This window comes from Panulirus ornatus, chromosome 65 (assembly GCF_036320965.1).
Source record: "Panulirus ornatus isolate Po-2019 chromosome 65, ASM3632096v1, whole genome shotgun sequence".
NCBI lineage: Eukaryota > Metazoa > Arthropoda > Malacostraca > Decapoda > Palinuridae > Panulirus > Panulirus ornatus.
In genome coordinates, this window is record NC_092288.1 from 1,598,462 (window position 1) to 1,622,154 (window position 23,693).

Sequence of the window (23,693 nt, forward strand, 5' to 3'; positions counted from 1 at the left end):
CTACACAGCTTTCCATGGTCCACCCCAGACGCCTCACATGCCTTGATTCACTCCACTGACAGCACGTCAACCCCTGTATACCACATCGCTCCAATTCACTCTATTCCTTGCCCTCCTTACACCCTCCTGCATGTTCAGGCCCCGATCACACAAAATCTTTTTCACTCCATCTTTCCACCTCCAATTTGGTCTCCCTCTTCTCCTCGTTCCCTCCACCTCCGACACATATATCCTCTTGGTCAATCTTTCCTCACTCATTCTCTCCATGTGCCCAAACCATTTCAAAACACCCTCTTCTGCTCTCTCAACCACGCTCTTTTTATTTCCACACATCTCTCTTACCCTTACGTTACTTACTCGATCAAACCACCTCACACCACACATTGTCCTCAAACATCTCATTTCCAGCACATCCATCCTCCTGCGCACAACTCTATCCATAGCCCACGCCTCGCAACCATACAACATTGTTGGAACCACTATTCCTTCAAACATACCCATTTTTGCTTTCCGAGATAATGTTCTCGACTTCCACACATTTTTCAAGGCTCCCAAAATTTTCGCCCCCTCCCCCACCCTATGATCCACTTCCGCTTCCATGGTTCCATCCGCTGACAGATCCACTCCCAGATATCTAAAACACTTCACTTCCTCCAGTTTTTCTCCATTCAAACTTACCTCCCAATTGACTTGACCCTCAACCCTACTGTACCTAATAACCTTGCTCTTATTCACATTTACTCTTAACTTTCTTCTTCCACACACTTTACCAAACTCAGTCACCAGCTTCTGCAGTTTCTCACATGAATCAGCCACCAGCGCTGTATCATCAGCGAACAACAACTGACTCACTTCCCAGGCTCTCTCATCCCCAACAGACTTCATACTTGCCCCTCTTTCCAGGACTCTTGCATTCACCTCCCTAACAACCCCATCCATAAACAAATTAAACAACCATGGAGACATCACACACCCCTGCCGCAAACCTACATTCACTGAGAACCAATCACTTTCCTCTCTTCCTACACGTACACATGCCTTACATCCTCGATAAAAACTTTTCACTGCTTCTAACAACTTTCCTCCCACACCATATATTCTTAATACCTTCCACAGAGCATCTCTATCAACTCTATCATATGCCTTCTCCAGATCCATAAATGCTACATACAAATCCATTTGCTTTTCTAAGTATTTCTCACATACATTCTTCAAAGCAAACACCTGATCCACACATCCTCTACCACTTCTGAAACCGCACTGCTCTTCCCCAATCTGATGCTCTGTACATGCCTTCACCCTCTCAATCAATACCCTCCCATATAATTTACCAGGAATACTCAACAAACTTATACCTCTGTAATTTGAGCACTCACTCTTATCCCCTTTGCCTTTGTACAATGGCACTATGCACGCATTCTGCCAATCCTCAGGCACCTCACCATGAGTCATACATACATTAAATAACCTTACCAACCAGTCAACAATACAGTCACCCCCTTTTTTAATAAATTCCACTGCAATACCATCCAAACCTGCTGCCTTGCCGGCTTTCATCTTCCGCAAAGCTTTTACTACCTCTTCTCTGTTTACCAAATCATTTTCCCTAACCCTCTCACTTTGCACACCACCTCGACCAAAACACCCTATATCTGCCACTCTGTCATCAGACACATTCAACAAACCTTCAAAATACTCATTCCATCTCCTTCTCACATCACCACTACTTGTTATCACCTCCCCATTTACGCCCTTCACTGAAGTTCCCATTTGCTCCCTTGTCTTACGCACCCTATTTACCTCCTTCCAGAACATCTTTTTATTCTCCCTAAAATAATATATATATATATATATTTTTTTTTTTTTTTTTTTTTTTTCGCTGTCTCCTGCGTTTGCGAGGTAGCACAAGGAAACAGACGAAAGAAATGGCCCAACCCACCCCCATACACTTGTATATACATACGTCCACACACGCAAATACACATACCTACACAGCTTTCCATGGTTTACCCCAGACGCTTCACATGCCTTGATTCCATCCACTGACAGCACGTCAAACCCGGTATACCACATCGCTCCAATTCACTCTATTCCTTGCCCTCCTTTCACCCTCCTGCATGTTCAGGCCCCGATCACACAAAATCTTTTTCACTCCATCTTTCCACCTCCAATTTGGTCTCCCTCTTCTCCTCGTTCCCTCCACCTCCGACACATATATCCTCTTGGTCAATCTTTCCTCACTCATTTTCTCCATGTGCCCAAACCATTTCAAAACACCCTCTTCTGCTCTCTCAACCATGCTCTTTTTATTTCCACACATCTCTCTTACCCTTACGTTACTTACTCGATCAAACCACCTCACACCACACATTGTCCTCAAACATCTCATTTCCAGCACATCCATCCTCCTGCGCACAACTCTATCCATAGCCCACGCCTCGCAACCATACAACATTGTTGGAACCACTATTCCTTCAAACATATATATATATATATATATATATATATATATATATATATATATATATATGGTTCTCAGTGAATGTAGGTTTGCGGCAGGGGTGTGTGATGTCTCCATGGTTGTTTAATTTGTTTATGGATGGGGTTGTAAAGGAGGTAAATGCAAGAGTCCTGGAAAGAGGGGCAAGTATGAAGTCTGTTGGGGATGAGAGAGCTTGGGAAGTGAGTCAATTGTTGTTCGCTGATGATACAGCGCTGGTGGCTGATTCATGTGAGAAACTGCAGAAGCTGGTGACTGAGTTTGGTAAAGTGTGTGGAAGAAGAAAGTTGAGAGTAAATGTGAATAAGAGCAAGGTTATTAGGTACAGTAGGGTTGAGGGTCAAGTCAATTGGGGGGTGAGTTTGAATGGAGAAAAACTGGAGGAAGTGAAGTGTTTTAGATATCTGGGAGTGGATCTGTCAGCGGATGGAACCATGGAAGCGGAAGTGGATCATAGGGTGGGGGAGGGGGCGAAAATTTTGGGAGCCTTGAAAAATGTGTGGAAGTCGAGAACATTATCTCGGAAAGCAAAAATGGGTATGTTTGAGGGAATAGTGGTACCAACAATGCTGTATGGTTGCGAGGCGTGGGCTATGGATAGAGATGTGCGCAGGAGGATGGATGTGCTGGAAATGAGATGTTTGAGGACAATGTGTGGTGTGAGGTGGTTTGAGCGAGTAAGTAACGTAAGGGTAAGAGAGATGTGTGGAAATAAAAAGAGCGTGGTTGAGAGAGCAGAAGAGGGTGTTTTGAAATGGTTTGGGCACATGGAGAGAATGAGTGAGGAGAGATTGACCAAGAGGATATATGTGTCGGAGGTGGAGGGAACGAGGAGAAGAGGGAGACCAAATTGGAGGTGGAAAGATGGAGTGAAAAAGATTTTGTGTGATCGGGGCCTGAACATGCAGGAGGGTGAAAGGAGGGCAAGAAATAGAGTGAATTGGAGTCATGTGGTATACAGGGGTTGACGTGCTGTCAGTGGATTGAAGCAAGGCATGTGAAGCGTCTGGGGTAAACCATGGAAAGCTGTGTAGGTATGTATATTTGCGTGTGTGGACGTGTGTATGTACATGTGTATGGGGGGGGGGGGCCATTTCTTTCGTCTGTTTCCTTGCGCTACCTCGCAAACGCGGGAGACAGCGACAAAGTATAAAAAAAAAAAAAAAAAAAAAATATATATATATATATATATATATATATATATTTTATTCCTGGGGATAGGGGAGAAAGAATACTTCCCACGTATTCCCTGCGTGTCGTAGAAGGCGACTAAAAGGGGAGGGAGCGGGGGGCTGGAAATCCTCCCCTCTCTTTTTTTTTTTAATTTTCCAAAAGAAGGAACGGAGAATTGGGCCAGGTGAGGGTATTCCCTCAAAGGCCCAGTCCTCTGTTCTTAACGCTACCTCGCTAATGCGGGAAATGGCGAATAGTTTGAAAGAAAGAAAGAAATATATATATATATATATATATATTTATATATATATATATATATATATATATATATATATATATATATATATATATATATACATATATATATACATATATATATATATATATATGTATATATATATATATATATATATATATATATATGCTCTGTGGAAGGTATTAAGAATATATGGGGTGGGAGGCAAGTTGTTAGAAGCAGTGAAAAGTTTTTATCGAGGATGTAAGGCATGTGTACGTGTAGGAAGAGAGGAAAGTGATTGGTTCTCAGTGAATGTAGGTTTGCGGCAGGGGTGTGTGATGTCTCCATGGTTGTTTAATTTGTTTATGGATGGGGTTGTTAGGGAGGTAAATGCAAGAGTTTTGGAAAGAGGGGCAAGTATGAAGTCTGTTGGGGATGAGAGAGCTTGGGAAGTGAGTCAGTTGTTGTTCGCTGATGATACAGCGCTGGTGGCTGATTCATGTGAGAAACTGCAGAAGCTGGTGACTGAGTTTGGTAAAGTGTGTGGAAGAAGAAAGTTAAGAGTAAATGTGAATAAGAGCAAGGTTATTAGGTACAGTAGGGGTGAGGGTCAAGTCAATTGGGAGGTGAGTTTGAATGGAGAAAAACTGGAGGAAGTGAAGTGTTTTAGATATCTGGGAGTGGATCTGTCAGCGGATGGAACCATGGAAGCGGAAGTGGATCATAGGGTGGGGGAGGGGGCGAAAATTTTGGGAGCCTTGAAAAATGTGTGGAAGTCGAGAACATTATCTCGGAAAGCAAAAATGGGTATGTTTGAAGGAATAGTGGTACCAACAATGTTGTATGGTTGCGAGGCGTGGGCTATGGATAGAGATGTGCGCAGGAGGATGGATGTGCTGGAAATGAGATGTTTGAGGAAAATGTGTGGTGTGAGGTGGTTTGATCGAGTAAGTAACGTAAGGGTAAGAGAGATGTGTGGAAATAAAAAGAGCGTGGTTGAGAGAGCAGAAGAGGGTGTTTTGAAATGGTTTGGGCACATGGAGAGAATGAGTGAGGAAAGATTGACCAAGAGGATATATGTGTCGGAGGTGGAGGGAACGAGGAGAAGAGGGAGACCAAATTGGAGGTGGAAAGATGGAGTGAAAAAGATTTTGTGTGATCGGGGCCTGAACATGCAGGAGGGTGAAAGGAGGGCAAGGAATAGAGTGAATTGGAGCGATGTGGTATACAGGGGTTGACGTGCTGTCAGTGGATTGAATCAAGGCATGTGAAGCGTCTGGGGTAAACCATGGAAAGCTGTGTAGGTATGTATATTTGCGTGTGTGGACGTGTGTATGTACATGTGTATGGGGGGGGGGGTTGGGCCATTTCTTTCGTCTGTTTCCTTGCGCTACCTCGCAAACGCGGGAGACAGCGACAAAGTATAAAAAAAAAAAAAAAAAAAAAAAAAATATACATATATAATTTTCCAAAAGAAGGAACAGAGAAGGGGGCCAGGTGAGGATATTCCCTCAAAGGCCCAGTCCTCTGTTCTTAACGCTACCTCGCTAACGCGGGAAATGGCGAATAGTTTGAAAGAAAAAAAGAAATATATATTTTCATACTATTCGCCATTTCCCGCATTAGCGAGGTAGCGTTAAGAACAGAGGACTGGGCCTTTGAGGGAATATCCTCATATGGCCCCCTTCTCTGTTCCTTCTTTTGGAAAATTTAAAAAAAAAAAATGAGAGGGGAGGATTTCCAGTCCCCCGCTCCCTTCCCTTTTAGTCGCCTTCTACGACATGCAGGAATACGTGGGAAGTATTCTTTCTCCCCTATATATATTTATCTATTTATTCACTTTGCCCCGTCGCCGTCCCCCGCGCCAGCATATATATATATATATATATATATATATATATATATATATATATATATATATATATATATATATATATATATATGCCTTCACCCTCTCAATCAATACCCTCCCATATAATTTCCCAGGAATGCTCAACAAACTTATACCTCAGTAATTTGAGCGCTCACTTTTATCCCCTTTGCCTTTGTACAATGGCACTATGCAAGTATTCCGCCACTCCTCAGGCACCTCACCATGAGTCATACATACATTAAATAACCTTACCAACTAGTCAACAATACAGTCACCCCCTTTTTTAATAAATTCCACTGCAATACCATCCAAACCTGCTGCCTTGCTGGCTTTCATCTTCCTCAAAGCTTTTACTACCTCTTCTCTGTTTACCAAATCATTCTCCCTAACCCTCTCACGTTGCACACCACCTCGACCCAAACACCCCATATCTGCCACTTTATCATCAAACACATTCAACAAACCTTCAAAATACTCACTGCATTTCTTTCTCATATCACCACTTCTTGTTATCACCTCCCCATTAGCCCCTTTCACTGATGTTTCCATTTTTTCCCTTGTCTTATGCACTTTATGTACCTCCTTCCAAAACATCTTTTTATTCTCCCTAAAATTCATTGATACTCTCTCACCCCAACTCTCATTTGCCCTTTTTTTTTTACCTCTTTTACCTTTCTCTTGACCTCCTGCCTCTTTCTTTTATACATCTCCCAGTCATTTGCAGTATTTCCCTGCAAAAATTGCCCAAATGCCTCTCTCTTCTCTTTCACTAATAATCTTACTTCTTCATCCCACCACTCACTACCCTTTCTAATCTGCCCACCTCCCATGCTTCCCCTGCCACAAGCAGATGTAAATGTGTATATGAGTGGATGTGTCTTTCTTTGTCACTGACTTGAAGATCCATGAAGAGTTGATAAAGTTCATAGAAGAACAATAAAGGGGATACCAGAATTAGGAGAGCTAAATTACAAAAAAAAAAAGGCTAAAGGCTTTAGATTTGCCCATCTTAGAAGAGAGAAGAAAGGGATAACTTGGTCACAACCTTTAATAAGCTTTTAGAACAGATTTATGATTTGGACAGTAAAAGGTTCTTTGAAAGATGAAGTGATAAAGCAACCTGAGCACATGTCATGGAATTAAGCAAGAAATTTGTTAAAGAGATGTCAAAATAGGTAATTACACACACACACACACACACACACAAACACACACACACACACACACACACACACTTGATTTAAGTGATTGGCTTGCCTGATGGTATGAACTACCTAGATATGTTTACTGATGATGAAAAAGTCATAAGGGAAGAGAAAAAGGAGAAGGATTGTATCAGCTTACAAGGGAACCTAAACAGACTCCAAAGGTGGTCTGATGCATGCTAAATGAAATCCAACCCTAGTACATGTTAGGTATTAAGGATGGGACATAGTGAAAGATGACCATGATATGATTATCATCCAGCAGGAAATACACTTAAAATTCTTATGTTTGAGAAGGACTTTGGAGTCAAAATTATCTTTTAACCTGTTGCCAGAGTCTCACATTAGGAGAATCGTAAAGGAGAAGCACTTTCTCCTGGCAGATATCAGAATAGCTTTCAGGTATATGGATGAGGAAATATTTGTTAAGCTCTACATATCCTGTGTAAGGCTAAAACTAGAATTTAATTCTCAAGTTTGGTCACCACATCTAAAGAAGCACTTAGAGCTAATAAAGAAGGTCCAGAGGAGGGCAACAAAGATGGTGCAAGAATTAAGTGAGCAATACATTAAGGAAAGGCTAAAGGCTCTATATTTACCCATTTGGGAAGAAAAAAGAGTGAGGGATGACCTAATCACAACCTTTCATGTTTTTTAAAATAGATCATTGATGTGGACAGTGAACAGCTCTTCGAGACATGTAGGGGTAGAGCACAAAAAAGGACATGAAATTAAGCAAGAAGTTTGTTAAAAGATGTCAGATAGTACTTTTATAAGAGTGATTGATGAATGGAATAGACAAGGACATGGTTAAAGTAGACAGCATACATAAATTTAAGAAGTTGTATGATAGTAGAGAATGTTTGCGAGATTAGGCCCCATGAGTGTAAAACTATCTCCCCATACAGTATGCACAAAAAGGTAATTACACAGACTGTTGATAGTGCAGAGATCTCAGGGAACTGCATGCTGACATTCAATATTTTAGAGGATCTGTATTCCAGCAAACCTATTATGTATAAGTAAGGGAAGGAATATAGTATGAAGGGCCCCTACAATGATATATTGTTTGGATTTAAGTCTGATTGTGCCAGTTTCTGGGAGTTTGGTAAAAGTTAAGAGTTGGAATACTTAAGATTCAGATTGAATGCTTGTTGTTGCCATCCTCAGTATAGCAAGAATTTTAAAGTATTTTACACTTAAAGGATCTTCATGTAGTGAATGTTTTGAGTGATGAAGTGGGAAAAGTGAATAAGTGTGCCTAAGAATTAGTTAATTGAAGTGTAACTTTTACTTATGATAGATATTTAAGTATTTACAACCATAAGGTTGCACTAATAGCTGAGTATTCAAAATACTCCTAGATTATATCATATTTGTATATAAAGAAAATAGTGTTATTTTCTCTTTGGGGGATCAAATTAAGATCTTCAGAAATGGAATCAGAATATAGGGAAACATCAGGACTGACAAATATGACAAGATCCACAATGAGAAGGAACATGAGGAAGAGACCAAGCAGGAAACACTAGTGGTCAGTGGTTCAGAGAGGCTGTTTAAAGTAATTAAGAAACTGGATCAAAAGTTAGCACAGTAAGAGGTGGAAGTACAGGAGCTAAAAGATCAAGTTAAAGACCATGAAAGATATTATGAGATGAGAGAGGAATATAGAGGTCTCAGTAATAAACTTGATAACCTTACTTTTATTCACATTAACTCCACTTTCTCACTTGACTTACTTCCAGGCACCACACCCCCCATTAGACTTCATACCTGCTTCTCACTCCAAGACCCTTGCATTTGCTTTCCTCTACCTCACCCATAAACAGATTAAATTGCCATGGTAACATCACACACCTGTGCCACAGACTCACTATCAATAGCAGTAGTTTGAATGGAGAAAAACTGGAGGAAGTAAAGTGTTTTAGATATCTGGGAGTGGATCTGGCAGCGGATGGAACCATGGAAGTGGAAGTGAATCATAGGGTGGGGGAGGGGCGAAAATCCCAGGAGCCTTGAAGAATGTGTGGAAGTCGAGAACATTATCTCGGAAAGCAAAAATGGGTATGTTTGAAGGAATAGTGGTTCCAACAATGTTGTATGGTTGCGAGGTGTGGGCTATGGATAGAGTTGTGTGCAGGAGGGTGGATGTGCTGGAAATGAGATGTTTGAGGACAATGTGTGGTGTGAGGTGGTTTGATCGAGTAAGTAATGTAAGGGTAAGAGAGATGTGTGGAAATAAAAAGAGCGTGGTTGAGAGAGCAGAAGAGGGAGTTTTGAAATGGTTTGGGCACATGGAGAGAATGAGTGAGGAAAGATTGACCAAGAGGATATATGTGTCGGAGGTGGAGGGAACGAGGAGAAGTGGGAGACCAAATTGGAGGTGGAAAGATGGAGTGAAAAAGATTTTGTGTGATCGGGGCCTGAACATGCAGGAGGGTGAAAGGAGGGCAAGGAATAGAGTGAATTGGATCAATGTGGTATACCGGAGTTGACGTGTTGTCAGTGGATTGAATCAGGGCATGTGAAGCGTCTGGGGTAAACCATGGAAAGTTGTGTGGGGCCTGGATGTGGAAAGGGAGCTGTGGTTTCGGGCATTATTGCGTGGCAGCTAGAGACTGAGTGTGAACGAATGGGGCCTTTGTTGTCATTTTCCTAGTGCTACCTCGCACACATGAGGGGGGAGGGGGATGGTATTCCATGTGTGGCGATGGGAGTGAATGGGGGCAGACAGTGTGAATTGTGTGCATGGGTATATATGTATGTGTCTGTGTATGTATATATATGTGTACATTTAGATGTATAGGTATGTATATTTGCGTGTGTGGACGTGTGTGTGTGTGTATACATTGTGTATGGGGGTGGGTTGGGCCATTTCTTTCGTCTGTTTCCTTGCGCTACCTCGCAAACGCGGGAGACAGCGACAAAGCAAAATAAATAAATATATAATTATATATATATATATATATGTATATATATATATATATATATATATATATATATATATATATTTTTTATACTTTGTCGCTGTCTCCCGTGTTTACGAGGTAGCGCAAGGAAACAGACGAAAGAAATGGCCCAACCCCCCCCCCCCCCATACACATGTATATACATACGTCCACACACGCAAATATACATACCTACACAGCTTTCCATGGTTTACCCCAGACGCTTCACATGCCTTGATTCAATCCACTGACAGCACGTCAACCCTGGTATACCACATCGCTCCAATTCACTCTATTCCTTGCCCTCCTTTCACCCTCCTGCATGCTCAGGCCCCGATCACACAAAATCTTTTTCACTCCATCTTTCCACCTCCAATATATATATATATATATATATATATATATATTTTTTTTTTTTTTTTTTTTTTTTTTTTTTATACTTTGTCGCTGTCTCCCGCGTTTGCGAGGTAGCGCAAGGAAACAGACGAAAGAAATGGCCCAACCCCCCCCATACACATGTACATACACACGTCCACACACACAAATATACATACCTACACAGCTTTCCATGGTTTACCCCGGACGCTTCACATGCCTTGATTCAATCCACTGACAGCACGTCAACCCCTGTATACCACATCGCTCCAATTCACTCTATTCCTTGCCCTCCTTTCACCCTCCTGCATGTTCAGGCCCCGATCACACAAAATCTTTTTCACTCCATCTTTCCACCTCCAATTTGGTCTCCCTCTTCTCCTCGTTCCCTCCACCTCCGACACATATATCCTCTTGGTCAATCTTTCCTCACTCATTCTCTCCATGTGCCCAAACCATTTTAAAACACCCTCTTCTGCTCTCTCAACCACGCTCTTTTTATTTCCACACATCTCTCTTACCCTTACGTTACTTACTCGATCAAACCACCTCACACCACACATTGTCCTCAAACATCTCATTTCCAGCACATCCATCCTCCTGCGCACAACTCTATCCATAGCCCACGCCTCGCAACCATACAACATTGTTGGAACTACTATTCCTTCAAACATACCCATTTTTGCTTTCCGGGATAATGTTCTCGACTTCCACACATTTTTCAAGGCTCCCAAAATTTTCGCCCCCTCCCCCACCCTATGATCCACTTCCGCTTCCATGGTTCCATCCGCTGACAGATCCACTCCCAGATATCTAAAACACTTCACTTCCTCCAGTTTTTCACCATTCAAACTCACCTCCCAATTGACTTGACCCTCAACCCTACTGTACCTAATAACCTTGCTCTTATTCACATTTACTCTTAACTTTCTTCTTCCACACACTTTACCAAACTCCGTCACCAGCTTCTGCAGTTTCTCACATGAATCCGCCACCAGCGCTGTATCATCAGCGAACAACAACTGACTCACTTCCCAAGCTCTCTCATCCCCAACAGACTTCATACTTGCCCCTCTTTCCAAGACTCTTGCATTTACCTCCCTAACAACCCCATCCATAAACAAATTAAACAACCATGGAGACATCACACACCCCTGCCGCAAACCTACATTCACTGAGAACCAATCACTTTCCTCTCTTCCTACACGTACACACGCCTTACATCCTCGATAAAAACTTTTCACTGCTTCTAACAACTTGCCTCCCACACCATATATTCTTAATACCTTCCACAGAGCATCTCTATCAACTCTATCATATGCCTTCTCCAGATCCATAAATGCTACATACAAATCCATTTGCTTTTCTAAGTATTTCTCACATACATTCTTCAAAGCAAACACCTGATCCACACATTTAATTTTTTTTTGTTTCTTTTTTTTTTTTTAATTTTCCAAAAGAAGGAACAGAGAAGGGGGCCAGGTGAGGATATTCCCTCAAAGGCCCAGTTCTCTGTTCTTAACGCTACCTCGCTAACGCGGGAAATGGCGAATAGTTTGAAAGAAAAAAGAATATATATATATATATATATATATATTGCATGACAGCTAGAGACTGAGTGTGAACGAATGGGGCCTTTGTTGTCTTTTCCTAGTGCTACCTCGCACACATGAGGGGGGAGGGGGATGGTATTCCATGTGTGGCGAGGTGGCGATGGGAATGAATAAAGGCAGACAGTGTGAATTGTGTGCATGGGTATATATGTATGTGTCTGTGTGTGTATATATATGTGTACATTGAGATGTATAGGTATGTATATTTGCGTGTGTCGATGTGTATGTATATACATGTGTATGGGGGTGGGTTGGGCCATTTCTTTCATCTATTTCCTTGCGCTACCTCGCAAACGCGGGAGACAGCGACAAAGCAAAATAAATAAATAGATAAATAAATATATATATATATTTTTTTTTATTTCATATATATATATGTATATATATATATATATATATATATATATATATATATATATATATATATATATATATATATATATATTGAAGCACATTATTTAAAAACTGTGCTTACTAGTTATTACATGATTGTATTAGTCTTATGAGTGGAAACTAAATTTTTTTCATAATATTATGAACAGTTTAATTGATACCTTTTCTGGTGGTAACACGAGTATTATAGGCATTATCATAATTAATATTAATTATCTAAGAAGTTAGCCATTTTTTATTTTGGGTTATTGTGTTCATATGAATTATTACAATATTCATCCTTTTGACCGTTCATATGATGTTATCAAACGCTGACATTAGGCCTTGAAAGCCTTTAATAATCAAAACAAGAAATATGATTTAGTGGTACTGGTAATAAGTTTTACAGGAGGGTTTACCAGCCAGGTCAGAGGTCATAGGTTTATTTATATGAACATTGTGCACTTTCATCCTTCCCTGTGGTTAGTACAATTCAAAGCCACTGATTGCATCCAAATGTGAATGTAGATACGTAACTGGAGATTAAGATTAAGGTTCGGTGTTGTTCAGTCTGTAGCTTATATTGTTTGACTTGGTAATATTCAAAAAGGTAAAAAATATATTGTTTGATGAATGTTACATATGGGGTTAGTTAGTTGGTTACAGCCATCAGCATCAAGTCATAACCACCAAAAAAAGAATCTTTAACAACTTCAGGTGTTAAAGGTAATTTTAATACCACATGCCCTCTCACAATATATGGCCCATTCCAATAAGGTGATGAGTAACAAATGAAACAAACAGTGTTTGATGATAAGGAAAGTTGTGAGGAGGTATTCTTTATATAGGGATTCATGTATTCATATTTTTGGAAGTAAACATGTCAGTGTTTTATTATTAAAATAGTAGAAAACAGCCAGGAGATCCTAATTATATTTGATAAGAGCAACATTGATTTTTTGTAATTTGCAGTTAACAAAATGCTCCCAATTGATTGAATATGAGTTGAAGTAGGAGTGATGATATTAGAATTTCAATATGATTACTTTAGAAATGATTTATGGGTAGTTTGATATTTACTACATATGATTTGATTTTTGAAGGTCAAACAGAATGTTGAAAGAGTATATATATTTCAGTGTCCTTAAAGATAACCTATATTGCATGTTGATCCCTGTAGCTCATAATGTATTCCATTGAAAGTATAGATTGATATATTAAGGGCTCTTAAGCTGCATCCTGCTGCCTATATGGAGTCACAGTCTATGCCTTCATTCATTTTTTTTATTTTTTTTTGTAATGTTGCCATAAGTTACCAAGTTGCCATTATTTCCAGTGCCAAGTATTTTTTGTTATAGGCTAGTGTATTTATTTATTATGTCATGTCATGTTAAAGTATATGGTTTTCCTTTTTTTAAATTGATGAGTGTTGTAGGTGTTACCAAATGTCACAAGGTTGCTATGAGTTTTCCCTCTAGTTATTTGTGTCCCCATATTGGTGTGATAATCTTTTAAGAATTTTAAGAATTTTTCTTTATGGTAGCCTTGAGATACACAATGGATAACTGGCACACCATTCACAGTTTACTGTGTTGAGCTGCTAAGTTTGTGCCTTATAGCAAGCAAGCTTATGAATGTAGAATGTTCTTTGTTTTCTCCTAAACCCTGAACTTGTTTGTTCAACTCTAGAATACTACATTATTTTCATTTTCCTAGTTTCCAGAAATATCTTTTGTCATTTCTCTACATTATGTTTGGATGCCTCATTCCTTCTTAATTCCTGTTTGAAACTCCCTTGAATTTCATTGTAGTCACATACTCCACTCTTCTATGATTTTGGTTCAAGTTATCCAGCTCAATAAACTTGTAAAGTTTCAGGTTTTATGTACCAATAGAAGTTTGCTTCACTATGTTACTAGACTTATGAAATTACACAAATGTTAAGAGATTTAACGAAAATTTTTGTTGTGTAACAGTTTGATATGTTCCCTAGAAAGATTTTATCAAGTGCAATGCACTTCATCTTTCTGGCAGACTGATATTTTCTTGTTATTTTTTAAGTTTAACATAAGTTTAATTTTCTTAGTGTGTTTAGCTTATTTAATAGGCAGTAAAAAAACTTAAGTGATATTGAGAATGGCCATGGTCACAGTTCACCTCATATAATATGTACCTTTAGTAAGTGATAAGAGTATGAACTGAATGCAGTTTCATGAAAATGATTCTAAGTATGCTGACTGGAATGTCTAATTTTTTAAAGCATTTCCAGCATTTGAGATTACAGAGTTACTGAACTAATAATATTTTAGCAAAATAATATTTAGGATACCCTTGTTAGTGAAATAAAGGGGTTAACTTGCTTTTGCTCAGAGAGGATTATAAGAATGTGTATTGGTAATTAGTTTTAGTAATTACATTTTGATAGTGAACTTGATGGGACCAGACAAACTTCATTGTAATATATCCAAAGGTTATCATAATAAGTGAAGATTTCTATAGAGCTATAAATTCAGTAATATTTTTGTTGAATGTAGAATATTTTATAGTTTATTTTCAATGCTGAATACAATGATTTTGTTAATAGGAAATGCATATACAGTAAGTTATCTTGAATGCAAACTCGGCTTCTGTGTTGTCATTCTAACCTACTTAATTTTTTTTTCTCAAAGAGAATATGTGTTACTCAGACTTTTAACATTTGCATATAGTTGGTACTTTATATCACAGTGTAAAGTTAGTACTGTCAGTGATCATACTGTAACCCTCCAAGTTGAGTGCCTCTAGATTAGAGTACATTTCACAGCCTTACCTTAGATGCCTAGACACAAATGCCTTAGTAACATTGCCTGGCAGCACTGTCAAGTTGGTGGCCATCATCACCAAGCTGCTCTATTATGTATATCCTCGGTGTGCTCCTATCATATGTGCACCAAAGAGACCAACTTGGTGATCACTGTAATACACCCCAAGGATTTGTTGTTGTCATATTTTAGTATTATATTTATTAAGCACTCTTTTGGGTAGGATTGTATAAATTTGTTGGATTCATAGATGACATATTCATCATGAAGACTATGTGTGTGGTTTTGATATTGGCTATTAAGTTAAAATCTCAGGTTCAAGGGCTAGTAATGTGAATTTGTTAGTGTTAACAAGCTCAATGACCTACTGTTAATATGGTTAAGTTTAGGGATGTGCATAGCCATATTAAAGGACTCAAGTACGTACCCAAGGTGATTTGAAAGCCCAAACATGTTTTTCTTTAGAGCTTGTGGTATATCAGTATCATGTTTGTGAAATGAAGGGTTCTGACAGCAGCATAGAATAACCAAAAACAGCTTGGTATTTAGTTGGGTGAGTCATCATTCATTATCATAGGATCCCATGTCACCAGAACATGCACCTCACTTAATTTTTATACACTGTATTTGTATGCTTGTGAGTATGTTTCAGTTCATATGTTGTACAATCAGACCATAATTACTTTTACCCTTGGGAGTGATGAATTTCAAAATGAACATCTCTCCTGTCATCTCAGTAGGGTCGGTAAATGTGATGGCAATGGCATTGCATTTTGGCAGTTGACAGGAATAGTGCTTTATATATTCTAATATAAGGAAAGCAGGGCTACCATTGTGAACCCAGATGCAAGAGCTTTGGAATTCATCACTGTTTTGTTGTACAGTTTTACGCTGGGGGAAAAGTAATTATGGTCTGCCTGTACATAAATGCAACTTTTTCAATAATCTGCTTTAAGGATTGTCTCCTTCTTATATTTGTTGTGTTGAAGTGAATCATGTTGGTATGACAACATAGTATGTAGTACCATTTTAAAGCTGGCATATACACAGTAACTGCAGATGAAATTGAAAACTACAAGGTGGGTGAAGTTGGTAAAGTTGCAGTGAGATTTTTTATATTGAAAGTAAGAAGTTACAGCTTTGAAAGTGTTATTGATTACTCAGATTTTGAACCAGCTAATAGTAGAGTTCAATAAAAGTACAGCAGAACTTTTGCACAGAATATAGATAAATGCATTTAATGGTATGGTACTTACTACTTATATTTTGAGCCCACACAATTGATACCTTTTTCATGAAATATGAGATAAACATATCTTTACTGTAAGAGGGAGAAATCAGTTGAACAGATGTATGAGTTGTGCCAGTTGAGGAACACAGTAGAAAAATGCATTTCAGACACTTTCATTGTTAGATTATTACAGATCAGATACACAATGAATGTTTATGTAACAGTGGCTGAGTTTATGGACATTTCTCTACCCCATCTTAGCAGAAATAGTGGGAGGTAGTGTTATATACTTTTTAAGGGCCAGTGATTACATGAATGCAGAAAGAGATGATAATAAAGGTAAATGGAAATATTCTGACTAGGGTTAAACAGATTATAGAAAAAGCATGGAAACATATGAGCTGTGAACAAAGAGGCAAGAGTTGAAGATGATTAAACAAAATAGAATAGAACAGAAGAGGGATGAAAGAATGAAAACTGATCAGGTGTATCAAGTAGTAATTGGTGAGATATTAACATAGTTTGGCACTAAGTATAATAATAAAAAAAGTGGGTGAAAGAAGAAAGTTAAGAGTAAATGTAATTAAGAGCAAGGTTATTAGGTACAGTAGGGTTGAGGGTCAAGTCAATTGGGAGGTAAGTTTGAATGGAGAAAAACTGGAGGAAGTAAAGTGTTTTAGATATCTGGGAGTGGATGTGGCAGTGGATGGAAACATGGAAGCGGAAGTGAATCATAGGGTGGGGGAGGGGGCAAAAATCCTGGGAGCCTTGAAGAATGTGTGAAAGTCGAGAACATTATCTCCGAAAGCAGAAATGGGTATGTTTGAAGGAATAGTGGTTCCAACAATGTTGTATGGTTGCGAGGCGTGGGCTATGGATAGAGTTGTGCGCAGGAGGATGGATGTGCTGGAAATGAGATGTTTGAGGACAATATGTGGTGTGAGGTGGTTTGATCGAGTAAGTAACGTAAGGGTAAGAGAGATGTGTGGAAATAAAAAGAGCGTGGTTGAGAGAGCAGAAGAGGGTGTTTTGAAATGGTTTGGTCACATGGAGAGAATGAGTGAGGAAAGATTGACCAAGAGGATATATGTGTCGGAGGTGGAGGGAACGAGGAGAAGTGGGAGACCAAATTGGAGGTGGAAAGATGGAGTGAAAAAGATTTTGTGTGATCGGGGCCTGAACATGCAGGAGGGTGAAAGGAGGGCAAGGAATAGAGTGAATTGGAGCGATGTGGTATACCGGGGTTGACGTGCTGTCAGTGGATTGAATCAAGGCATGTGAAGCGTCTGGGGTAAACCATGGAAAGCTGTGTAGGTATGTATATTTGCGTGTGTGGACGTATGTATATACATGTGTATGGGGGTGGGTTGGGCCCTTTCTTTCGTCTGTTTCCTTGCGCTACCTCGCAAACGCGGGAGACAGCGACAAAGTATAAAAAAAAAAAAAAATATATATATATATATATATATATATATATATATATATATATATATATATATATATATATATATATATATATATATATATCCCTGGGGATTGGTGAGAAGGAATACTTCCCATGTATTCCCTGCGTGTCGTAAAAGGCAACTGAAAGGGGAGGGAGCAGGGTGCTGCAAATCCTCCCCTTCCATTTTTAATTTTCCAAAAGAAGGAACAGAGAAGGGGGCCAAGTGAGGATACTCCCTTTAAGGCTTAGTCCTCTGTTCTTAATGCTACCTCGCTAATGCGGGAAATGGCTAATTTGTATGAAATTATGTATATGTATTTTTTTTTTTTTTTTTTTTTTTTTTTTTTTTTTTTTTGTCTCCCGCGTTTGCGAGGTAGCGCAAGGAAACAGACGAAAGAAATGGCCCAACCCACCCCCATACACATGCCTTGATTCAATCCACTGACAGCATGTCAACCCCGGTATACCACATCGATCCAATTCACTCTATTCTTTGCCCGCCTTTCACCCTCCTGCATGTTCAGGCCCCGATCACACAAAATCTTTTTCACTCCATCTTTCCACCTCCAATTTGGTCTCCCTCTTCTCCTCGTTCCCTCCACCTCCGACACATATATCCTCTTGGTCAATCTTTCCTCACTCATTCTCTCCATGTGACCAAACCATTTCAAAACACCCTCTTCTGCTCTCTCAACCACGCTCTTTTTATTTCCACACATCTCTCTTACCCTTACGTTACTTACTCGATCAAACCACCTCACACCACACATTGTCCTCAAACATCTCATTTCCAGCACATCCATCCTCCTGCGCACAACTCTATCCATAGTCCACACCTCGCAACCATACAACATTGTTGGAACCACTATTCCTTCAAACATACCCATTTTTTCTTTTTTTTTTTATGTATGTATTATTATATATGCCAGGAGCTGGTTTTCTCAAATGCACATAGAATTGAATATGACAGCATATTTAGAGTTATTAATCTTCTTTCATATGTTTTCTAATTTTCTCAGTATTATTCTGCCGTTAGGAGGGTACTCAAACACACTTTGTCTATAGTCCATCATTTTATACATTCAGGCTTTTGCCTTCATGGAGGCATCATTCAGGAATCTACAAAAAAAGGAAAAATACTGTGTCACAATACTTGGATAAGAAAAGTAAAATGCAAACAAAATATAAAAATACTTGGAAAAACACAGCACGTAACACATAAAAGTAAGGGAAGCACTAAGCAAATTAACAATCACATGAAGGGTAGTACAATCTAGATACAACATATGGAAACAGAAAAATAGAAAACCTACAGTTAAGGAAAAATATAGAACAACACAAGAAAGTCCATTACTAGATACTTTAAGAAGGACCAAACGAGACCGTTATTGTCCAGATGTGGAACTGAGGTCAGGTTGGGCTTGTCTGATTCTCTCAGACCTTCGTAATGTTGGACAGTGTTCCTGACACCCAGCAGTGACAGACTCGACTGCTTTTGGTGGGTCAATGACGTGTTCCATCTGTCTATGTCCTATTAGCGGGCCATCAAAGAGCTGTATGGCGGTGGTCATGTTTGTCTGGAAAGTGGAATATGAAACCACTAACAACTAAATATTTGTCACTGAAAATGAAGTTGATCGTAGGTGTAACCAGACTCCATCTGTTTCAGGTTATACCCTGAGTGAAAAGTCACCTTTGGTAGGACTGTATAAATCAGTTAAAGAAACAAATTATAGTCTTGTCAGAGACTTTGTAGCTTCAAGGGAGACCACCCTGCTGTGCTACTGATTATACATGTAGCACAGCCTTGGGGCAACGGAAACCTTGGAAAAATGGGTCTTCAGGTAACACCAGGACCCTTGAGAAAGGGGTATGGGGAAATGATAAGATTAAAAAATAAAGAAATTGATCCTAAAAGACATATCATCATAAATCCTATGAATGAAATGGAGGAATAATGTGTGATGAGAAATGAAGGAAATATAACAAATGCAAAGTCAAATAGGGTAAAGATAAGGAAAACACTTTAAGCTTAGAGAGGAAATTGAAGAAAATGGAGTGAGGTAAGTTATACCAGGGGTAGTAGACTTGAGTATTGGAGTAGTAAGGTAAAGGAAGAGATGATGAATAAACCACGTGAAGCCTGAAGTATTTAGATATTGTATTCTTGGAGTTTGCAAGTGTGATAGAGTGTATGGGGGATAGTGGGGATTTTACCGCCCAAGATCATGCCTCAGCATATTTTATAAAGGCAATTGCCTCTTCTGGAAAAGGTAACAATTCTACCACTAAGAAAAATGAAAATATTGCCATGAGAAAACCATAAGGCACATCACAATTGAAGAAAATGGAGTGAGGTAAGTTATACCAGGGGTAGTAGACTTGAGTATTGGAGTAGTAAGGTAAAGGAAGAGATGATGAATAAACCACGTGAAGCCTGAAGTATTTAGATATTGTACTCTTGGAGTTTGCAAGTGTGATAGAGTGTATGGGGGATAGTGGGGATTTTACCGCCCAAGATCATGCCTCAGCATATTTTATAAAGGCAATTGCCTCTTCTGGAAAAGGTAACAATTCTACCACTAAGAAAAATGAAAATATTGCCATGAGAAAACCATAAGGCACATCACATAGGAATAGCATGACACAGTTCAAGACAGGCAGCATAGGCCACAGACATGAAACCAGGTAATTGCTTAAAATTTTTCTGCATAAATATGGAAACAAATTGAGAAAGATATTACCCTCTAGTACATTCAGAACTGAAGAGAAACTGAATACTTACTTCACAGTACATTATAATAGGAACTTTGACAGCACAACAGTTGGTTCCAGGCAGAATACCTACAAGTGCCAGTGCTTTAGTTAGGGCTTAGCATAAGGTACTCATGGTGTCTTTTGCAGCTATATCTCTTAAATAATTATCAGCTTTTGATTGAATTGGTACTCTTCTTTACCATATGTGTGAATTTCTTTTTGAAAGCTTCAATGCTCACAGCAGCAGTGTTATTTATTTTGGTAGGTTGAATGGAAGAGCATCTCTCCATTGTTTCTGTAAAACTTGTTTATTATTACATGGTGTCAATTCATTATAATTGGAGGTGATTTTGTGCATGTACATAGTATGGACATTTGGGTTACAGAGATTAGCCCCAATGGAAATTGTAAATCACTACCACTAAATTCATGATGCAGAATGTAAATTTGCCTTTATGGAACCTTACATAGAATAATGAAAAAACTCTAAACGTGAAGAAACATATTCTGCCAAAACTTCTTGTTCTTTTTATAGATTTAGATTGCAGTTGCTGGGGGCATATATGGTCCACATCAAGGAGTTGTTCTTCCAAGATTTATGCACATTCAACTTTGTATTTCTAAAGATATGTGTACGTGTAGGAAGAGAGGAAAGTGATTGGTTTTCAGTGAATGTAGGTTTGCGGCAGGGGTGTGTGATGTCTCCATGGTTGTTTAATTTGTTTATGGATGGGGTTGTTAGGGAGGTGAATGCAAGAGTTTTGGAAAGAGGGGCAAGTATGAAGTCTGTTGTGGATGAGGGAGCTTGGGAAGTGAGTCAGTTGTTGTTCGCTGATGACACAGCGCTGGTGGCTGATTCATGTGAGAAACTGCAGAAGCTGGTGACTGAGTTTGGTAAAGTGTGTGAAAGAAGAAAGTTAAGAGTAAATGTGAATAAGAGCAAGGTTATTAGGTACAGTAGGGTTGAGGGTCAAGTCAATTGGGAGGTAAGTTTGAATGGAGAAAAACTGAAGGAAGTAAAGTGTTTTAGGTATCTGGGAGTGGATCTGGCAGCAGATGGAAGCATGGAAGCAGAAGTGAATCATAGGGTGGGGGAGGGGGCGAAAATCCTGGGAGCCTTGAAGAATGTGTGGAGGTTGAGAACATTATCTCGGAAAGCAAAAATAGGTATGTTTGAAGGAATAGTGGTTCCAACAATGTTGTATGGTTGCGAGGCGTGGGCTATGGATGGAGTTGTGCGCAGGAGGGTGGATGTGCTGGAAATGAGATGTTTGAGGATAATGTGTGGTGTGAGGTGGTTTGATCGAGTAAGTAATGTAAGGGTAAGAGAGATGTGTGGAAATAAAAAGAGCATGGTTGAGAGAGCAGAAGAGGGTGTTTTGAAATGGTTTGGGCACATTGAGAGAATGAGTGAGGAAAGATTGACCAAGAGGGTATATGTGTCGGAGGTGGAGGGAACGAGGAGAAGCGGGAGACCAAATTGGAGGTGGAAAGATGGAGTGAAAAAGATTTTGGGTGATCGGGGCCTGAACATGCAGGAGGGTGAAAGGCGTGCAAGGAATAGAGTGAATTGGATCGATGTGGTATACCGGGGTTGACGTGCTGTCAGTGGATTGAATCAGGGCATGTGAAGCGTCTGGGGTAAACCAAGGAAAGTTGTGTGGGGCCTGGATGTGGAAAGGGAGCTGTGGTTTCGGGCATTATTGCATGACAGCTAGAGACTGAGTGTGAACAAATGGGGCCTTTGTTGTCTTTTCCTAGTGCTACCTCGCACACATGAGGGGGGAGGGGGATGGTATTCCATGTGTGGCGAGGTGGCGATGGGAATGAATAAAGGCAGACAGTGTGAATTGTGTGCATGGGTATACATGTATGTGTCTGTGTGTGTGTATATATATGTGTACATTGAGATGTATAGGTATGTATATTTGCGTGTGTGGACGTGTATGTATATACATTGTGTATGGGGGTGGGTTGGGCCATTTCTTTCGTCTGTTTCCTTGCGCTACCTCGCAAACGCGGGAGACAGCGACAAAGCAAAATAATAATAATTATAATATGCAGAGACCATCAGTCCTCTGTTTTCAGAGGTCCAAGAGCACTTAAGTGACTGAGAGATAGATGCTTATTAATCTAGACTGTAAATGTTGCAAACCATGATGCATTCACGGACCACCAAGGGACTAGCACATGAGTTGAAATCCTGATTGTGACAGTTGGTCCACATTTAACCCAGCTGTTCATCTTTCCTAGGGTTTAGTTGATGAATTTGTTACTTGTCGTAAGCAAGGGTATATATATATATATATATATATATATATATATATATATATATATATATATATATATATATATATATATATTTATTTATATTATTATACTTTGTCGCTGTCTCCCGCGTTTACGAGGTAGCGCAAGGAAACAGACGAAAGAAATGGCCCAACCCCCCCCACACACATGTATACACATACACCCACACACGCAAATATACACACCCACACAGCCCTCCATGGTTCACCCCAGACGCCCCACATGCCCTGATTCAATCCACTGACAGCACGTCAACCCCGGTATACCACATCGCTCCAATTCACTCCATTCCTTGCCCTCCTTTCACCCTCCTGCATGTTCAGGCCCCGATCACACAAAATCCCTTTCACTCCATCTTTCCACCTCCAATTTGGTCTCCCTCTTCTCCTTGTTCCCTCCAACTCCGACACATATATCCTCTTGGTCAATCTTTCCTCACTCATCCTCTCCATATGCCCAAACCACTTCAAAACACCCTCTTCTGCTCTCTCAACCACGCTCTTTTTATTTCCACACATCTCTCTTACCCTTACGTTGCTCACTCGATCAAACCACCTCACACCACACATTGTCCTCAAACATCTCACCTCCAGCACATCCATCCTCTCGCGCACAACTCCATCCACAGCCCACGCCCCGCAACCACACAACATTGTTGGAACCACTATTCCTTCAAACATACCCATTTTTGCTTTCCGAGATAATGTTCTCGACTTCCACACATTCTTCAAGGCCCCCAGGATTTTCGCCCCCTCCCCCACCCTATGATCCACCTCCGCTTCCATGGTTCCATCCGCTGCCAGATCCACTCCCAGATATCTAAAACACTTCACTTCCTCCAGTTTTTCTC

General features: G+C 39.8%; 1 protein-coding gene across 1 annotated transcript in view; it reads left to right on the top strand.

Moving 5' to 3' along the window:
- The window catches only part of LOC139746409 (uncharacterized), a 335,883-nt gene that overhangs the window by 149,053 nt on the left and 163,137 nt on the right, over positions 1-23,693 (top strand).